The sequence below is a fragment of the Plectropomus leopardus genome, chromosome 3 (genome assembly GCF_026936395.1).
Source record: "Plectropomus leopardus strain MGB_pleo_1.0 chromosome 3, ASM2693639v1, whole genome shotgun sequence".
NCBI lineage: Eukaryota > Metazoa > Chordata > Actinopteri > Perciformes > Serranidae > Plectropomus > Plectropomus leopardus.
In genome coordinates, this window is record NC_142178.1 from 20,581,760 (window position 1) to 20,603,923 (window position 22,164).

General features: G+C 37.7%; 1 protein-coding gene across 3 annotated transcripts in view; it reads right to left on the reverse strand.

Moving 5' to 3' along the window:
• trim2a (tripartite motif containing 2a) overlaps nt 1–12,067 on the reverse strand; it is a 35,103-nt gene extending 23,036 nt beyond the window's left edge. For 2 of the 3 annotated variants that reach the window (XM_042485032.2, XM_042485028.2), the window contains exon 1: nt 3,331–3,489. The gene's annotated coding sequence lies outside the window, so the exon portion shown is untranslated. Of the gene's footprint in view, nt 1–3,330; nt 3,490–11,878 lie in introns of those variants that run through there. The other variant, XM_042485031.2, reaches the window with a different exon arrangement.
• Nucleotides 12,068–22,164: the final 10,097 nt, after the last annotated feature.

Sequence of the window (22,164 nt, forward strand, 5' to 3'; positions counted from 1 at the left end):
TGATAACATTTCATGTGTTTCAGAGAGAAAAATGCTACTGATGAATATGGAGGCGTGACTCGGTTGTTTAGCTACCAACCGTCCTCCAGTCTGGGCACACGAGATAAGACTAAGATTACTTTTTTGAACAGCAACAGCTCACACGTTCATTAAAATCATTATAATCAGGAGAGGACAGCATGATCTGAGAACGACACTGACTGTGTTGACTCCAAAGACTAAAAAACACACAATATTATCATTATAACCAATACAGTTTGTTTGTTTTCAGCATTTATTGTACTTAAAATCCTCTCAGCACCTAAAGCCAGATGGTCTGTTGATAAGGCTTATGTCCATCGTGACCCTGATAATCGCACCATTTCATCAACTCTGCAACAGTTTCGTAACAAAATACTTAATGACAGCATTTGGAGTTTGGTATTCTCCGATTTTAGCAGCAGCTCAAGAAAGTTACCTCAAAATAATTAAATACCAGGCCTTTATATAGTGCAGTGTATACACCAGCTTTCTGTTTCAGTGGAATCAGGGGCTTTGCATGCCTGCGGCGCTGGAGAAGGTGACATAAGCCCCACCCCTGAATTATAAAACCACTCTCATGCTTATCTTAAGCGTCCAGTGTGGACAGGATCATTAGAGATTACAGCAGCAGAGCATGCCTTCAGTCTGAACATCAACACTTGAACCCTTTGAAAAGTCGCAGCATCTTTAAATATCGTAGATCAAAGTCGATCAGTGGGATTTCACCTAATAAATAATAAACTCAGAAATTTTGGGAGAGCCATTTTAGGGGGTTTTGTTCTGGCATCTGTAAGATAATTATGTAATTAAAAAACTTTTAAAGTCTTCTGGGAGTTGTTGGTTATTCCTGTTGAAAAACTAAACTCCTTCCTATTCTCTAATATTTGTAAGGTCAGTTTTACATTTTTGAAAGGAAAAAGGCTGCACTCTGACTGAAAAAGGAAACCAGTATTAATGCATCACTTGGCTGCATATCTCTGCCAACCACACATTCTGGCAGCACGAGATAAGGTGATGCTCTGTCAGTGTGTCTGTGTGTGTTAGTGCATGTACGTTAATTTCTGACGTCTAATTAAAGCCTACAGATGTGCAAGCACAGGGACACTAGAAACTGTCCACACTGCACATCTGTCTACCAGAGTGAAGTTAAAAAGATGTGACTCGACATCCAGACGAAATGCACCAACAGAACAATTTAGGTTTTAGTTTTGATTCAGCTGACACTTAATCACTCTGCATGACGCTTAAAGGTGCAGTGTGTAGGATTTATGGAGACTTATCGGTAGAAATTTATTACAATATTCATAACTATGTTTTTATTAGTTTATAATCACCTGAAAATAAGAATTGTTTGGTTTTTGTTACCTGAAAATAAGCTGTTTATATATACAACTGGAGCAGGTCCTCTTTCAAAGGAATGCACCATGTTTTTTCAACAGTAGCCTGAAACAGACAAATCAAACGCTGGCTCTGGAGAGGCCATTGGCCTTTTCTGTGTCAGCCACTGTAGTTCTCCTACACGCTTTGCACATGAGGAGTTTTGGTTCTGCAACCTCACGGCTATGTAGACTAAATACTATGGACTTCAACCTTTCCTTACTAACAGAGAAAGGTAAAAATATTTTCGAAAACAATTACAAAATATATTGTAAAAATAAATTGCTATTGCTACACTGTAAAAAGCATAATCTTTTAAGTTAGTTAACCTCCTTTGTTTAAAAAATGAAAGGAACAGTTCTATATTTTGAGATATACCGTTCAGTTTCACTCACTGGTTTGTTGTTTCACATTTCCTGTCTGTGTGCTAAACCAAGCTGATTGTTATAGTTTTATATTTGCTTGACCAACATGAGAGTGGTACTGCGTCAATCCTGTAATTTTACTCTAACCTCCAAAAGACAAACAGGACAGCAATTGTTTAACCTGTTGATTCTTTAACTCCCTGAAACCTGGATCAACATTGGTTTCCTTATGCTGTGTTCAGATGTCTTTTACAATCTGAGCAAATTGATTTGATTTCTTTTGAAATTATACAGAAAATGCAATGAGCAACGCCCTGAAAATCTGGCAATGAAAAGAGAGAGTTGGAAAGAGAGAGAGAGAATTGTGAGAAAATTATTAAAAAACATCAAAATGTCCAGAAAACTATATTTCTAATCATTTTAACTAAAATGATGGTACAGATTTTTTTTTCTTTTTAATTTTATCACTTTTTTCAGGTCATTTCATTGTTTGTTTTTATTTTTCTTCCTTTTTTTGGGTGATTTTCTTTTTTTTTTTGGTAACATTTTTACGAATTTCTTGCTTATTTTTGGGCCATTTCTTGTTAAGTTGCTCATTGCCTTTTTCCATTTTTTTTGTTTTAAGAAATCAAGCCAGTTTGTCCTGGTTTCAAAGGGTTAAGTGAGAAGAGAGGTGATGCATAATGATTGATATCAATTATTTTTTCCAACTTTTGCGACAGTCATCAAAGAGAAGCAAGTTCCAGGGAAAAGCTGCCTTTTTACTATTTACTTGTTTATATCCACATCCTGAAAACTGCTGTGATACAATAACTAGTAAACAGAAAAAGACTAACCAGTGTTAGTCAGACAAATGACGTCAACTGCCAAGACAGTTTAATGATGCTGCTAGATGCCATATTTCATCAGCTGATACACAGCTGTTTTATTATCATCCTCCTCACACTGATAAATAACACACTTACAGATCATTTTAATTTTATATGTAAAAGATCTGTTATGTGTCATATGAATACGTGAATGTAAAACCGTTGCAGACAAACTTTGGGTTATTTAAAAAACTTCACTTTTTCTCAAAACATGTACAGTTCATCTTCTTGGTTTCAAGTCAGAGGAGCTCCAGGACTGTTGTTTTAGAGCCACAGAGCATGACAAACAGGAAAAGGAAATGAGATTAACGCAAATATTTTCTTGCCAGCCTACAATGCAACATACACCTGCACAGAGAAGCCACTAAAAGCATGTCTTCTGAGAGTAAACACCACTTATTTCTCTACAGTATGTTAACACCTGTGAGCATGCAAACTGTAGCTGGAACCTGTATTTCAAGTACTAGCTCAATAGACTTTCGGGGTAATAACCTGGAGTTACAGAGGCATTTTTAATAATAATCTTTTCCAGCACTGCATGCTGCAGAAGGACTTTCCCAAGACAATATGAGTGCAGTTTCCCCCTTCCCTTCATCATAAATCTTTCCTGTTTTTTCTTTCCTTATGTCATTTTTCCATCTATTACTCACTCTGTCCAAACCTCCTCTCCATCTTTAAATCCCAAACATCCCACTTACTTCCACTCCATGGCTGCTCTCCTCTCCTCTCTTCTCTGGGGTGAAAACAAACGCTGCTCTCTGTCACCTAATCCTTCTCATCTCTGATAGAGTGTGTGCAGTGGGCAGAGAGGGGAGCGCATGTGAGAGGCCTGAGCTGTTACAATAATCCAAACAGACTGACGGGGAGCCACAGGGTGAGCAGTGACAGGAGGGGGAGGGCCCGCCGGTGGTGTAGAGAGAGTGCAAGGACCAATCAGAGGGCTTAGTGAAGCTGGAGGAGGAGGGGCTTAAAGCTTGTGCTGCTCTTTAACCCCAGTGAGGGCAAGAGTCCCAGAGGCATGATGGGAGGAGACGCAGATAAGGAGCGACTGAGGACGGAGGATCTGACAGAAAGGGAAGAAACTGCCCACAGCAGCCAAATTTGTCCGAGCACTGACGCTAGTACAATACGCACAGCATGATCCATGTCTTTCTATTATGCATAATGCTTTTTCTTCCTTTTCTTTTTTTTTTGTAAAATACAGATGGATTGAGTTGAACTCTGATGTCATGTGTGCAATTTTATCTCCATTTCCAGGAAAGGCCCGAGCTGTACTCTACTTTTCCCTGTAGCGAGCAGTAATGACATCATTTTAAGAGCACAAGTCCAAACTATCAAAACAAAAGTCATATGTCTCTTAGGAGTGTAAAACAAACATAGTTTTAACATTGTCATTCCTGACAGCTGATGTTGACGTAAGAGTTCGAGAGTAACAGCTGGCCAAAGTCACAGTAATTGAAACAAGATGGTCCAAAAATGAAAGCCACACTAACCACAACCATCCTCTGAATAATGATCACAGCACAGTCATAAACAGAACACAATAGTTCAAATGGGGGGAGCTGCCGTTTTTCAACAACTAAACAAGCACGTTGCTATCTGTCCTGTTTGCCCCGGGGGACTCAGTGAACGGAGGCAAAGCTGGTAGTAAACAAGACGTAGATGATGCAACATGATCAAAGGCTGCAACTCAGAGGAGACAAGAGAACTGATTCACCCACACGATATAAACCAAAACAACACTTTTTGACAGTTTACTTTGAGGAACATGCTTTCTACAAAGGTATTTTTGCTTCAGCAGATGCTTGGCTCAGTCAGTCCAATGCTTCGGACCAGACTAAAATATCTCAACAACTACTGGATGTATTGCAATTATATTTTGTTGAGACATTCAGTGTTCCCAGAGGATGCATCCTAATGACTTTGGTGATCTCCTGACTTTTCATCCTGCAAAACTGACATTTCCACCTGCTGTGACTGTAGTTTGTATTTAGTATTATTAAGTAAATTTTAGCATGTTGACATACTAAATGAAGATGATTAGCATGGTAAACATTACACCACGTTGTTATCAGCATGTTAGCATTGTCATTACGAGCACGTCAGCTTGCTGATGTTAATTTAAGGTCCAGTGTGTAAGACTGGAGCTGAAACTTCTCCCTGTTAGAATTCCTTCAGTGTTGATTGTTCAGGATGTTTTAACTAGGAGCCAAATTATCCACAGAGGTCTCTTCCTCTCCAAAACAAACAGACCAGGTTATTAAAACCAATGAAAATAGTAAATAAAGCAGTTTAACATTTGAAAAAATCAGTGTTTTTACAATACTGCTCGTATTGCTGGGGCTGGTAATTACAGTGGCCAACCCAAAAATGCAAAAGGCCCTATCTTGAGTCAGTGTTTGGTTTGTCCGTTCTGGGCTTCTGTGGAAAAATGGCAGCTCAACATGACCATCTCTCTGGACGAAGACCCGCTCCCTATGTATATATAGATGGTTAATTCTAAAGGTAACAATTTTTATTTTTATACACCACAGAAAAAAATACATTTTTTTTATAAAATCTAAAATTTTTGCCATTATAATTCCCTAAATACTACACACTGGACCTTAAATGCACGGCTGTGCAGCCTCACGTACAGCCTCGCCAGGATGACAGCATGATTGCAGAATCCTAGTCTTGTTTGAATTTCACAAAAAAACAAAAAAAATCTCCAACATTAAATGCAGCCTAAATAAATGGTAGCTATACCTTCATAAAACATGCCAAAAATGGCATATTTTTAAGGCTCGCAGTGCATTCTTGACCTTGGAAACAGCAGTTGAGCAAACAGTCTCACCACAAAGTCCATTTAATAGTTGCTCTTGTGCTTTTAATCATATCACAAGGTGATTTTATCAGAGCACTTTACAAGACTTAGGTGTTCACATGCAAGTTGAGATTTGAACATCTACAATGCCAAAACAACCGAGCAGTTTGCTGATGAAGATAATGTGAAGTGATCAAAAGCTCAAGAACACCTACAACACCTCCGCTGTAAAAATGTTTGTTAAACTCAAGAACCATCAAATCAAAGAATAAGAAGAGCTTCAGACAGACTTTGGTCAGCACCAAAAAATATTCAAGTTTAATACTTTGGCCTTTTATGTACATTAGTGTTGCTGATTTTTTTGTGGACATTAGTTCCATTATTCCAAAACTCAATAGCAAAATGAGCATCCTGTTGTGACACCCGCTGCCAAGAGGGAAGGTCTCCCTCACTGTTACCACATTTTTCATACTTCCATCTTGGCAGAGAAACATCACACACACACACCTACAGGAGCATACACACGTAATGCAGACATGTGTATATACCCCCAGAGAGTTTCCCCATTTCTTGAAAGCTTTAATGTTATTGGCAGGACACAAACAATGTTTGTAGTAATTATCCAAATGCATCTGTTTTCCCTCTGTACATCCACTCCCACTTAACTGGATTACTTAGAGCATGGGAAATGGCTTTGTAGGAAAAAGGGATACTATGATTCAATTCTTTTTTAGCTTATCTTTATATGATGTGACTCTCATTTCGTATATCAAAGTAACGGTAAACCAGCTTAATGTGTCTCCTAAAAGATCCAGAACTTGAACCACAACTAAATATGCTTTTTGGAGCTTCAGCATACATGTATAACACAACTGTCTTTATAATGACGTGGTGATCTCTGGGAGCATGAACAGGCGATTAAAGGCTGGGAAGACGTGGAAAGTACAGAAGAAAAACAGAAAAATGAAAAATATTTTGTGCTAAAACTATCCAGTTGACTAGGTACCAGCTTGACTGTAAAAAGACAGCGAAACAGAGTTCAATGACTGACTGTTTCTCACAGAACACAAACTGAGATGCTAGACAAACAAGTGAAAACAAGGATACCACACTGTGATGTGTTTTTGAATATCACTTCTCTTGCTCCCTTGCGCAAAGAAACCAAAGACAAATTGCTCGACCTAGATGCAAAATAACAGCCAGCCAGAGAGAACGCAGAATAATCTGAAATGCAAACAGCCAGTCTGAACGACAAATCAAAGGGTTTGCATGATCACACAAACACACATTGAACATAAGTACTGGCTAAGACCAATTATCTGAAACAAGTTGTCAAAAACTGGGTATGTTTAAGATGCATCATCAGTCTATTTTTGCACATATGGTGATTATTTTGGTAGGTCATGTCCTGTTTGTGCAGCGCTGTTATCACCTGCTGGCGGGAGCATGATGTGCACAATAAATCATCACCGTGCTCATGAGAAAATGCAAACGCAAGTACGCGTTCACACAGCCAGAGCTGTGACAGTGAGCACAGGAACTCTCAAGCATCAGCTCCAGTTGCTTAAAGCTTGATGTTTTACTGTGTTTAAGGTTATTTGTTTTGTTTTTTTAAAAAAAGTTCTTTATTTGATATAAAAGCTAGTGACATGAACACATAGCCTCTTAATATAGAGCGTGCTCTCTACCAGCTGAGCCACAAGGTGCCCAATGTTATAGTGTGAAAATACAGTAGATTAATCAATTAGGTGAACATCAGAAAATTTAACTATCTTGATAATCACTAAATTGTTTGAAACTTCTAAAAAGTCACAGGTGTTTTAACTTTATCAGCCTGATGATAGCTCCTCTCAGGACTGTCGTCACACGTTCAGACTGTGTTGACTGACAGCTTCCCGAATCTCTGCACATGGCTTCATGTAATTCCAGTCATAGCTGTGCACAACATCGTCCTAAACTGAGGTCTTACCTGCCAGAATGACTGAAAACGCCTGTTGCAGGTCATTTAAGTTATCACATGCATAAGATTTGCTGCTTCCAGCTTCATAATTGTGAGGATCTGCTGCTTTTCTCTGTAGTCTATGACTCAATATGGAATATTTTTTCTGTTTTTGGAAAGCTGGAACATGTTAGAATGGGCTCTAGGAAACTGCAATGACAGTTTATAGATTAAAGGACTAGTTCAACATTTTGGTAAATATACTTATTTCCTTCCAAGAGTTAGATGAGAGGATCAATACCACTTCCATGTTTGTGTGCTAAGTGTGGTAAGCCTGGCTGTACACAGCGTTCAAAAATACAGCAGTCAACACCTCTGAAGCTCACTAAGAACAAGTAGAATCTCGTTTTATTTAATCCATCCAGAAACAGTCTTGTGACAACATGCTTTTTTGGTGTTAGGGGAGTTATGTGCTCTAACTATTTCTTGAGGAACATCAATTTATCTGTCAATCCAGCACCTCTGTGCAGCCTCCAAGACGGTTGCTTGGCAACCTCCAGGAAGTACTCCAGGTAGTGACTGCACCCAGCCATTGAAACAGTTACAAAATGTAGCCCCTCTTAGACCAAAACGTAATGTTTCCAATTTGTCCAGTTTGTGAACAAATAAAAAAATATTTCAAACAAATACTTTAGATAATTTAAATATTAATAAAAAGACAATTGACAGATTAGTTAATGATGAAAATAATCATTAGTTGCAGCTGTAATGTCATAACAGTACATTATACACCTTATGGTATCTACCAAGGTAACAACTGAAAATAGCAATAAAGACAAAAGTAAAATGACAGAATAAGCATGTATTAATGTAATAAACAAACATAACATTGTAAATGCAATGCCAGTGACTTTTTGACTAACCAGATTAACACCAAAAAAATGATCTGCATTCATCAGACTTGTAATCTTTGCCATAGTTTGTGCAGCATCCACTGATTCAACAGCTGTCTTAGTGACGCCCTGAAGTGCATCTTTCTGTTAATGTGCAGTAAATATTACGACCCTGAACACACAAATATACTGCTCCTTCTCCTACACTCAGACACCCAGACCTACCACACGGTCAAGAGTCACCAAGCTGGCTGATGACCGATGATAATCAATTAGTTTCAACCAGACATACGTCGCTGCTGCACACAGCAGAGAGACCATTGATCCTGGGAGGTTAAAGGGTCACAGGGCAGTAAGCCTGCAGGGCCTTCAGTCACTGAACAAGCTGAAGGAAAACATCGATACTACCACCACTCGACATTTGCGATGAGATCAGATGTCTGTCTTTATTGAGCTAATCAAACGGTCACCTTAAAAAACCTCAACAATCAGTCACATACCTTCACTAACCTTACACGCTGAGTTATCACTTTATTTGGTACACCTGTGTCTAATACAACAGTCCTGGAATAAATTGTACCTGGGACTAAAGCTGCATGTGTACATAAAAAACCCCAAATACCTCAGAGAATACAATCAACTCCCAGTGTGAAATTATTGTAAAAGCAGCTTGTCTTCTATTGGCTGAGGAGCCTTGATGTATGACATGTAATGCAAAATGACAAATCAGCCTACTACTGAAATAATGGTGAGGTAAAGTTCACATTTTGCTTTACATCAGCGCACTGAGTCATCTTAGTGGCTTTCTTGATTAACATGAGAATACCCCCACAGATGCAGCGTTACAGCTGCAGCACAGTGTACTGCAGTGGTGGGAGAGTTATGCAGCCTTTGCTGCATCACTCTCTACTTCCTGTTCCCAGAATCACCTACTGCATTCAAGCACTTCTAATGTCACAATGACTGAAAAAACAGCTGCCGTACAAAAACTACAGATCAGACATCAAAGCAGGAGATGCACACTCTCTCACACACACACACACACACACACACACACACACACACACACACACACACACACACACACACACACACACACACACACACACACACACACACACACACACACACACACACACAGACGGAGGCAGACAGAGAGAGAGCGGGCAAATGTAATGAGTGGAGGCATTTAATGACATGAATATGGTTTGTGATGAGCTTCTGAAACAATGTTATATAAAGACAAAGTGATGTTAACAGAACTGCAACTAAATAATGAATCCAAAATGCTTGCTACAGCTTACATACATCAAGCAAGTTAAAGGAACAGTTTGACATTTTGAATCTTTCTTACCAAAAGTTAGGTGAGAATATCTGTAACTACCAGGAATTGATTAGCGTACCATTTGGACGTCTACAATTTTTTTTTCCCACCATTTGGTGACCACAGTTTGGTCTTAGGTGGCTGATATTCGGCAGAGAGAGAGTCTGTGTTTGTATTCAAGGCAGTTACCGTAAAACTAGCCCATAATTGCCTAAATCACTGAACTCAACATGCTTATAATTTTTTAACAGGCCTCTGTTTGGGACAGGCTTTAATTTCCTTTCAAACATGCAGCATGTCCATACATACAAAAGTTTAAACATATTTGTATGCGTGATCTAAGCAGCTAACATCAGCTCCACCATGTAGCTACAAATATAGTTTTATACCTTCAAAGAACTTCTGTAAAAAAAAACTGCATGGCAACGAGACCGGCTTCTAAGTGAGTTAGGGGTTTATTTGACAAAATGTGTAGCCAGTGGGACGCATGTGGGCCAGTAAGAGGGACTGGGTGTTTAATAGTGACTAGGCTTTTATTTGAAATTTTAAGGGAGTTAAAAGGGGGCCTGGCATTGGGAGTGGCCTATCACAAAAGGGTGCATCACTTCCACATGGATTAAAGACTTGGATGGACATGGATTAATTACTGTGTAAAGTCTGGATTTTGTGGAAAGGTTATGAGCCAAAGGGCAGCTGCATGGATGCATGGATGCATGCACGCACATGGTCGCAGCTGTTGGGAGTTGAAGCTTGTTGCATTATTTTTTTGTGTACAAATTATACAAATGAGATCCAAGTGTAAATTGGTGAGCTTTAGAGGTGCTGGTGAGATACAGTCAGAGCCAAGCTCGCTGTTTGCTCATGGGGGAATTGTTGGGTCTCTGCAAATTAAAGAGTACAGTCTAGACCTGCTCTATATGAAAAACCACTCAAAATATCTTTTGTTATGATTAAGCTTTCCAGCTGCTGAATCCAGCTCCATGCATATAAAACGAGTAAAACAACTCGCCTTTTCCAAATTATAAAAAAAAAAATCCCACTACCCACTGGCACTTCTAAAGTTCACTAAATAACATGTTGCATCTTGTTTTCCATGCCTGTTTTAGGAGCTGAAAAGATTAAATGCCTGACCTGTATTTTGATAGCATTTTTATTGTCTGGTGATGCTACTATATAAATAATAAAACAAGATTAAATATATTGAATTGACATTATCAAGAACATGAACTTCATGCTTCTTTTAGGAATGTGTCTTCTGCACAAATGGAAATTTTATATTAAACTGTGAGAGTTTTTATGCACAACCACGCAGGGCTCTCCTGCTACTATACCGACTCCTAAGTTTAACACAAGATATACCTTTTTATGTTTAAGTGACGAGCATGACCTCTTTTTCTTTCCTGCTAAGTCTGTCTGTCTGCCTTAACACGTTGTTTTTCATTCTGAATAAATTTTGCCAGTCCTGAATTTTGTCCTGAATTATTCCTAAATAAATCAGAGTACTTTGACTTGTGGTACCAGAAAAAGCACAGGTGGAACAAATAATATCAGTTATGGCTCTATTGCAGCTTTTTTTGCAGCTAAAATGCATCAGTTATTTCTATCACTTCACCTGTGATGGACAACTCAAAATCTGTGCTGTGAAGAAACTGTATTCAAGCTTTACTAAAGTATTAAATCTGATTTCACTCAACTGCAATGAAATAATCACCAAAAACTAAACATCTCTTCTTACAGTACATCTGCTTCCACCAAATGTGCACACACACATAACCACAGATCTTAAGTCTCTTAATATTCTGACTGTAAACATAATTCTTTATCTATATACTTGTCTATATGCACATGAAACTATGAACATAAAATATAAAACCATCAAGACATGGGACACACCTGATCCTGATAGACTAATAACTCAGCAAATGCATCATTAGCCACAGAGGTCCATTCAAGTTTTTACAAATTAAGATTCTGACACACACACACACACACAAACACACACAAGCACACACGCACTTGTGATGGAAATAAACCTGCTGCTCCTGTAAATGGATTATTTCGCTCATAAATTAGCACAACACACATGCAGTGCTGCACTTTAAATGATTGGATGCATATTTCATGTTAATCCAGCAATCTAATGTCGCGTTTTTAAAAGCTTCCTCCGTCTAATGCATTCATCCAAAAGTCTCAGATACAATCATGTGAGACAAAGTGTGGGCATTTATTCAGTCTCAGCTCGTGTGTCTGAGGAAAGACACGCACAAAGTTCCGATTCACTCACCTAAACGCTGATGTATCCGCCGGTGTGAAAACTACAATGCGACTGTGTCAGATGATCCTTACTGGACTTTTCCCAGTTAAACTGCTGTGGTTTGTCTCTTCCTGCACCGTCCTGCCTGTCTGCCGCTCTGCACACACACACACACACACACTGAAGCTGAGCTGAGAGTCGCCTCCACTCACTTCCACCTCACTTATTAAAGGGATCCGCCGACAATAAAAGGGAAAGGCGTCCGCAGCCGGATGCAGTTAAAAAAACACAGCATCAATATTACATCCACGTGTAAAAATAGCCTCGTATCCATGCATTATTTCTTATTTTCCTCTCAGTGGTTGTACAGGATGTCTTGTGTTATGTCATATGTCGCACAAAATACTGAATGTTCCCTCAATACGCATACAGCAGGGATACTCAACTTGCTTTTGTAATATGTCAGGAGGTCAGGTGCCAGTTAATAAGTACACAGTTAATTCATATTTTGTATCCAGTTGCAGCAGCCCTGCACAGATGTCTGCAGGGGCGTTTCCAGTGTCTGAGGGCATTCAGGGCTTAGCCTAGACCTCTGTCAGAGGGCTTGGGGATCCTCACCTGAGCATTTAAAAAAAATAAAATTAAATAAACAAACTCTATTTATATGCTTATTATGCACTCTGGCATCTTGCTGACATTCAAATCGCAGAAAAAGTCTGGTGTGACTCAATTTATTTTCATTGTAAATTAGAGAATGTTTGGTGGGCCACCCGGCACCCTTCATTTAAGTATCAATGGCCGACAGCCTAAATACTGCATTGAAAGTGATATTTAAGAATCAAATTCTTTTATATTTATTTTTAAATGACACTTTGTCTCTGAGATGTTTATGCCTTTGTTTATGGAAAAAAAATATATGTTAAGAATATAGTATAAAGTAAACTGCAGGTAATGACCACTACACAAATGACAAGATGCCGACTTCAAACATTTCTACAGCTGACTTAATTATGGCATATAAGACATATAATAGGTTAAGTTCTATTTGTTAACAAATGTTAAGCTCATGATATAGTTTGACTTAATTTCACAGTAGTCAGGTGCAACTAGACTTAAATGTTTACACCGAGTTAGTGATGATTTTATTTACTTATTAAATTCAGTAAAACACATTCATGATCATGTCTAATTCGTATCTGGTAAACATAACGATCATTTTTTTTTGTTAATGATTTAGTTTGATTTAATTGGTTTTTCACCACTCATGTTTGGCCTTTTGTGTACCTATGACCTCTGTTTCCCCACATTTAGAGTCTTTGTGCTAAAATGAAATAATCCAATGCTGCCTACAGCTTAATATTTTATGAGACAGTTGTGATCTCATTTTATCCTACAAAAATGACAACAGGTGTATAGGTGTATAGTGAAGATAAGTAAACTTAAATAGTATCTATTATAAACAAGAAGTAAGATACATACATACAGGCACACACTCACACACATATACATATACATATACATACATATATATATATATATATATATAGTAATGTTTGAAATGACAAAATTGGTAACATTTCAAAGTCACACTGGCTTTCCTCCTGATGGGACATCCTAGTACCAGTATCGTAACTGTGGTTTCCAGTCAGGCTCCTCCCTTCTTATGAGGGAGGTTGTTGCCATGACAGCCCTACATTATTCAGCAGCCCATGAAAGACTCTTTTCAGATTAAATAAAAAAAAACAGAAAAGAAAGACAGAAACAAGTTATTTGCATTCCTTTTCCATTAAAGATTTTGTGTGATAGAAAAAAGGCGGCGTGAGGTTTATTGTCTGGATGTGGGGGAGGTGATGCATCTGAAGGCCTCACGACTATTTAAGAAAACTAATGCACTGTGTGTGTGTTTGTCACAGTCAAAGGGCACCTAGTTAGCATGCAGTGCACAATCGCAGGCTCGGTGCAAAAAAATTCTGTTTGTTTCAGCATCCTACCTCTGTTTTTTTTCTATTCAAAAGGTCCATTCAACGAGTTCAAACATTCAACTTCAGTTTGTTCCAGCAGAAGAAATTAAGCCATGAAAATTCAATACACATTCTTTAACTTTAAATGAAAGAAGAAAAAAAGAATTCTTGCCTCAAGTTATTTATGTGAAGAATCAAATCAATGAATCAAAGGAGCAGCGTGTAAACAGTCAATAAATCGTGCACATTTCCACAGTTTAAGGACAGAGGAGGAATATTCAGAGCAGAGTTTGAGTGTAATTTCTCTTTCTCTGCTCACAGCTGCCAGCACCTGCTGCTGTCATTAGTCCAGCAGAGCATGGCGGGATTAGCAGAGTCCTGTGAATGGCTGCTGAATAATTGACCAGCGTCTTTTGTCTCATTCATGCTGTTTTGATTGAACATATGTTGAGGACCAAATTGCAATGAAAGTTTGATGTGAAAATGGTAATTACAATGATTTTTCCAAAGTGAAACAGTTATTAGGAAGGCTACTCTTAAATTTATAGCATCATCTAAGACTTAGAGAACTGTAAAGTAACCAGGAGCAAACAGCAAGTGTGCATCTTTCATTTGTAAAGTAACTTTACTCTCACTGCGAAGTGATAGATATCCTGATTGCAGAAGCAGCAGGAAAATGGAGGAGGTTTATCACAGCATAAATAAAAGGTCCAATAAAATTGGACCTTGACTCAGAGAAAGTGTTTATACAAGGTTTTTTTTTTTTTTTACATTTAATAATAATTGCAGTGTCTAAGAAGCTTTTAATAATTCCATTAAAAACAGCAGTATAGAATAAATCATGTTAATTTAACATCAAATCTTCAGACCTTGTCCTGGCTTGTGCTTTCAGAAGCCACTTGTGATGCAGTAAGTGGTACTTTACACTTTTATCTTAACTTAAATAGCAGCTGTGATGATATGCAGACTCAGTCTTTTGACTGTACATCTGAGCTGCAGCCAGCAATTATTCTCATGATTGCCAAATCTTCTAAAGAGGGCTTTATTTTGACAAAATTAAAACATTTGCACCATAAATTGTTGCAGAAAAGCCACAAATTGGTGCACAAAAAATCACCAAAATGCAGGAAATTAAGTGTTTGACGCTCAAAATGTTCATATGTGAGCCCCCCCATAAATCCATACGTCCTTAGCTGATTATAACTTGAATTACCAATTGTTTTGTGTATACAATGTCATAAAATAGTAAAAACAGCCCTTACAATGCCCACATTCTTTGTTTAATCCTTCCATCAATACAAAACCCAAAGATATAGCACAGAAAAGTAGCAAATTTGTACATTTGTCAAGCTAGAATCAGAAACTTTTCCTTTAAAAATGACTAAAATGATTGATTGATTCAGTATTTGATTATTGTCATTTTCTTTCATCTTTTTTTTATCTTTTCTTGAGTGACATTTTAGTTCATTTCACTCTACTTGTGTTATGAATTTTATCGTAAAGCACTTTCTAACTGTGTTTTGAAAGGCGCTATAAAAATAAAGTTCTGATTAATGACTATTATTATTTTTCCAATTAAAATGATGCTATGTATAGAAAGAGAGCCTTTAGCCGTGCACTGTAACCCAAGAAGCAGTTTATCACGTCTGTAAATAATAATAATAATTTGTCTCACCCCATGTTTGTTTCCTCCAGTTTTCTCTCTCTGTCTCGTCTCTCTGTGTCTCTGGGGTCAGTCCAGAGGGTCGACTCTCACCGTGTGTTCATGTCATGCAGATCTGAAGACAGAAGCAAGAAGTGCGTGTCTGCATTACATCAACACTGACACAAATAACTGTTTTCAGTGATTTGCCATAAAAAAACACCCCGAACACTTTGAAGTATGGGATGATTTCTTGATCTACAGTCTGGACACAAAGTGGCAGTTGTACTTTGACTGTCTGCTAATCTCAGTGGTCCTCTGTTGATCTCACACTGCTAATCCCTGTAGCTGTAGTAGAAAGAGTCCCTGAACTCCCATCATGCTGTCATACATTTATGTGCATATACTGTATTTTTTAAAGGTCAGAGTGATTCACTGTGACACTTTGTCCTTTAAAGCGACAGCAGGGAGTGAGGTCACCAAAGGGACACTGCACAACAACAACAACTCTTTATAGACTAGCACCTGGTTGTACACAGCATGAAGTCATGATTGCATGATTAAAATTCACAATAAAAGGTCAAACCCTCATTTTGGGGGAGGCATAATTCAAATTTTACTATTTGGTTTTTTGGTTGCTAATACTTGATGTCAAAGAAAATCAGCTGCAAATACACAAGCGTTCAGTGCTGCAAGATTTGAAGGTGACCAGAAAAAGCTACAGTTTTTTTTCACTGAAAAATGACTAGAAAATGTGCTCTGAAAATTGCTCATGAAACAGGCAGAAGTTGTGACTCACTCTCTCTCTCTCGATGCTGCTACTGAAGCCTCCTTCCTGTCCAGGTTGTCATTTAATCCCCCTTCTCTGCTTCACAATCTACTTGCTGAGCAGGAAAACATCTTCAAGCTGCTCTTTTATCCCTTTAAAAAAACAGAACTGGTAAATGTGTGTTGTGAATGATATGCCTCTTGCAGCAGCATCAGAGTGAAAGTAAAGGTCCTACTCCTCAGGTGTTGGGTTGAGCTGTAGGATAAGGAGGATTGAGAGGAGCTTAATCCCTTGCACATGGCTACAGCAACTTTGATCTAGAGATAAACGTGCCAAGTCACAAGCTGTTTGACATCTCATGCCTCACAATACATACTGGTAAATGCCGAAGGCCTGTATAGTATGTCGCAGTTATGATCAAATAAGTATTAAACAGATGTATTTTTTTATTCGGGGGTGAAATTTCCCTTTCATAATAGCAGCGAACAATTTATCTTCTTACTAGCCCTGTTTATCAGTCTAGATGATTTTGGTTTGAGTTGCTGAGTGGTGGAGGTATCAGCCATAGATATGTCTGCTTTCTCTACAGTGTAGTTGAACTAGATGGCTTGTGGTCAACTTGTGGTGTTCAAAGCTAAAAAAAATAAATAAATCAAAGATGGGAAAACTCATCAGCAATGCCCCTTTTGGTCCACTTACTCAGGATCTTCCACAGACCTTGTTGTGAACAGTTTCATGTAGGTACTATTTTCTTTCTGCCAAGCTACAACTGCCAACCGTGTCACCGCACACCTGCTGGCTGACCTCGCACCAGTAATGGCAGCCGATGAGGACGCCAATGGTGTTTACATTAATCGCTGCCACAAGCATGAGCCTCTCATCCATGAGTAGATGCACACTTCCTTCTGTGTGGTGATAGGGTTAGTGAGTGTAGTTCAGGAGAAAGAAAATCTTTTATTTTTTTTACACTTTGAGCACCACAAGCCGAGTGCCATTTAGCTCCATTATATTCAAGGAGAGGCAGACATCTTTATGGTTGCTATCTCTAACACTGTGCAACTCACACCAAAACAATCTAGACTAATAAATACAGCTAAGTGGAAAAAAATGTAATTTTAATTTTGGAGTGAACTCTCACTTTAAGTAAGCACATGTTTTTTGAGGCGTACTTGTCTATTTGTAGTTTAAAGTCTGATTACATATCTGTTATATTTGAGCATGAACCCACTGATTAAAGTTTATGACCTATTATTTCTCTAATCTTCTGCTGAATGGTCCTCACTCGAAACGGTAGTTCTGCTTCTGGAAGAAAAACTCTCTGAGGTCTATGTAAATTCAAAATCAGACATTGGCCTTAAATGTAGAAAACATGGATAAACAGTGCTAATGAATAACATATATCCTGCAATATTATAAAGAAACTACAGAGGGTTACAGTGACTTTTTAGATTAAAAACAAAAATTATACATCTCATTCAAGGGTTTATCTTGTCTTTTGGTTAAACTTTGCTGAAAGATGCATTTATTCTCTCGATCAATACACCTTTATATATTGTGGATGTGAACCTCCAGATTAAAACCTCCAATATATCAAAGGTCGCTTCTCTCCAGTTAGGCTTACTGAAAGGGTGTCTCACATGATGGTGCTGAAATTTAGTACTAAAAGGTATTTTAGGGGCTAAAAAATTCAAATCTGTATCTAAAAACAAGAAAATAACACAATATTGTAAAAGATATAAACCTAGAAATAAATCAGAGAGTTGGCTGAGGGTCATTTACTGGCCTGCTGACTCATGAGATACTCTGCTGCACTCTAGTGGTTCAGAGGCTGAGGTTCAACCATTAATATGTTCTGTAGCGTCCTGCTTCTGAGTGTTTTACTATAAATTACTTTCTCAATATATTTTCAAAAAATATATATTGCATATTTGAAATCTGTCTAACAAATACATAGTTTATACCAATCTGAAAGAGATATTTTCAACACTTCACTGATTTCTTTCTTTTTCTTTCTTTTTTTTTTTTTTAGAAAATAAGCACTATTTATTTATTTGTACTTTGTAGATTTATTTCGAATAATGCCTGTGATTTGTGAGCATTATCAGTCCAGTGTGTAGCACTTAGGAGCATCTATTAGCTCAAATTGAATATAATATTCATAATCATGTTTTCATTAGTGTACAATCACCTCAAAATAAAAATCTTGTTTTTATTAAAACAGAATGAACCATATATATATATATATATATATATATATATATATATATATAGAGTGGGTCCTCTTTTACAGAGTATATCATGTTGTTTCTTCAGTAGCCCAGAACAGTCGACCCAAATACAGGCTCAAGATAGGACCATTCATGTTTTCATGTTGGACGCTGAAGTTACGTCACGCACAATGAAGTTTGCCTTGGCTGCATTCTGCATCTTCACCACTAGATGCTACTAAACCTACACACTAGACCTTGGTCCAAGTCCAAAGCTTGGACTTAGTAGTCAGTTACCACATTGTGGTCTCAAAACTGCAGAAAAAACAGCTATTTTAGCACAATCAGACAAAAGATCCAGATCAGAGCAGAATTCATTATCATGTCGCAAAAACAGATAAACTCGGAGAAAAAGTTTTCAGTTTACACAGCAACATGTGATTTTATTTATTTCTTAGATGTCATCATCAGAATACAAACTGCAGTAGAGTAACATCACAATTTGCAGCCCTGTGGTCTACTGATCACAGACGATCATAGTGATCGGTCTTCTCCTTTTCATTGTGAGACTTCAGATTGTAACAGACCAAAGCAGAGCGGCAGAGCGGCTAAATGTATTTGCCTGAAGTGTTGAAACTACAGCGGACACGATTCTAATCACAAAATAAAAAAATAAAATAAACACACTAGTCACTCATTCCAGTGTACAAGAGACATCATTGGGGGTAAATTAGTGCCAGAACAAGACACATATAATCATTTGATAGCTGAATGGAGGGAAAACATATTTTTACAACTAGGAAATCAATTGTTTCGCAGGAAATGATAAAAAAAAAAAAGATTAACTTCAAATAACATAAAGTCACATACTGAGAGCAGATTTTAGGCACAGCGAAATGAAACAATACCACATAACATAGCAAAAGTTTGTGGATGGCATTGATCTTTCAGGGTTTACTGGGCCTGTAGTAAGCAATGGTAATTGATGTTTGGACTGTTACTACGGTAACCATCCCGAAACAGGGAAGTTGTGGCGAAAAGGGCGAGTAAGTATTCAAATTCCTCAGCAGCTCTACTTCTGTAAGCCAGTCAGCTGAAATGTAAAGGGCACCCATTGTAATGCTCAGGGGGCAGTTAAAGAGGTGGCAGCAGGGGGCATTGTGGGATACACAAAGGACGACGCTGAGACAGAGCGTGAAGGAGACTTATTGTAATAACTGTGTCTAGCTTGGATTAATAGCGTCTATGCAGCTGTTGAAGTTGCAGCATTAATTGTAAACTTCTTTTTTTTTTCAAGCGAAATTCAAGTGATTAAAAAAATGTTTATTCCACGACTAAACTTTGTAGGGAGACAAATTTAGTGGGTTTTTTTTAAATACTAAAAACACATTTTTTTTCCTTGATTTGAATTTTTAGTTAAGTCAAGTCAATTTTATTCATAAAGCTCACAATCGGCCGCAGAGGGCTTTACAGCATATGACATCCCTCTGTCCTCCATGTTTTATATGAAACAAATTGTTAAAAGAGTAATTTAATTCCTACAATATTTTAAAGATATACTTAAAAAACATCTCATATGGGTTTTACAATCTCAGCTCAAGGTAACTAAGGGCCTGTACTTCATTTATCAGAGCAGGGCGGTTGGCTGGGATGTGACTTGTCTTTTTAGATCATAATCCTACTTGCAGTGACAAATATTTTTCCTCAAGCCTGAATGACTTGTGGTAAAAAGCATGACCCTCCCTCCACCATAAATAACCACATTTCACATTTCTGGCTGTGATAAATGATGTAAATGTTAAGAAAACGTTCAAACCAACTTGTGGGTTCTGAGTATGTGAAATAAATACACAATATGACCATTTTAAGTTTAATGTCCCTCCCACGAGCAAAATAACAAACATCACTCCCTCTCCAGTGTTTAAAAAATATTTTAATTGCCTCCCAACCAACCCCTCCTCTCTCACCAATAACAAACAGTCCCTTACTACTCTGCTTTTTCAGGAGCTCTAAGGGTTAGGGTTAGTTACTTAGTTAATCACGTTAAAGTACTGTTTCCGAGGTTTTCATGCTCAAAATGAGAATGTTTTTATTTTAGGTTGAATGGCGGTGAAACACAATGAGCCGTAGCAGACAGATACTCATTACTAATTTCAAACGTAAATTCATTGCTTTATAATGCTAACAGGGGATTAATTTATCAATCAGCAGAAAAAAATATCTGTTAATTTTGACAATCATGTGAGTGACTTTCAATGCAAAAATTATGAAAGAAATTAGTTACAGCTAACGTGCTTAAAAAACAGCAGATTCTCTCAGTAACTGTAAAGTGGCTTTCTTTGGATCTGGACAAAACAAGCATTTTCAAGTTGTCTATACTCAACTATACTCTGTGACAAACATTTTTAACTGTGAACCCATGATCAACCGAGAAAATATCTGCCAGATTGATCAATGATGTAATCAATCGTTAGTTGCTGCCCTCCGTTACTTGAATAAGGTTTTAAGTGTCGGCCACATGCAGGCCACACACACAGGCATGATGTCACACTGGGCCTTATGTGTTTATCAGCTTCATTTGCATCACAAGGAACAGGAAGGAGGAAGCCACCACACGTCAGCATACTGCAGGTCAGAGCTCTCAACATCTGATACAAGATATGGATACCATTTTAGAAATATCTCTGCGCTCACATATTTCTCTCTTTTACCCTTCATTTTTTGATGCTATGTAAACATACTGATATTAAGAAAAATACTATGTCTTTACATTATGTACAAAGTGAGTCACTAACCAGTGGAGTCACTGTTTCAGCTCGGTGTGATGGAATGTAGGAAAAGTTTCTACTCTCCTCTTTTACAATCGAGGAGTTTCTACTGGTGATGGATCGGCTACATTAAGCTTTAAGGCAATGCACTGTCGTGAGTGTTTCTGCCATCAAGGCAATGGCACAATGCAGTTTGAAAGGCAAGTGGTGTGAAATGGTTATTATCGTTACATTCGAGTCACTTAGCCAAGCAATTGTTGTTGTGTTGTTTTTGGGTATTGTTTAGAAAATAAAGAACTGGTGATCTTTGAAAAGCCAAGAAGGATGACTATAAACACTTACGGGGGTATATGATGAATCATCACACACTACAAAACAGCTGGCTGGAAAAAAGATTACATCTGCGACATGATTGAAAAAAAAAGATTTTTAAGCCCTAGCCCAAGTTGTGACTATGTTTTCTATTCAGGGAGCCAAAAAAAATCAGTCCTTGCTCGTTTTGCACAACACAAGAAACATGAGTATAAACCACTTATTTTGTATAATTTTGTTTTTTTAAAAGGACGGCCTCTAGCTGACCTTGTGGAGTGTGTGGCCCATATGCCTGAGGCTTCTGCAGCGACTGAGTATATATATGTATATATATATATATTAAACAAAATCTATGACTGTTGTCATGTCACATTTTACCCATACTGATGTACATTAATTAAGTTCTATATAAAATAATGTGTTGATATTATTTTTGCATTGCACAAAATAAGGGAGGATCTGTGTAATTTCCTGAATAGAAAAATATCATTGAAATTTGGGGGAAATAGGCTTAACCTTTTTTTTTTTTTTGTACAACAGAGGGTATAATTTTTTCCTTCACATGATTGTAATAGTTTTTGAGGATTCTGGATATAGCTTTAAACTGAGGTTAATGTTTTTAAATTAGCTAGATTTTTTCAAAGATCACCGTTTTTT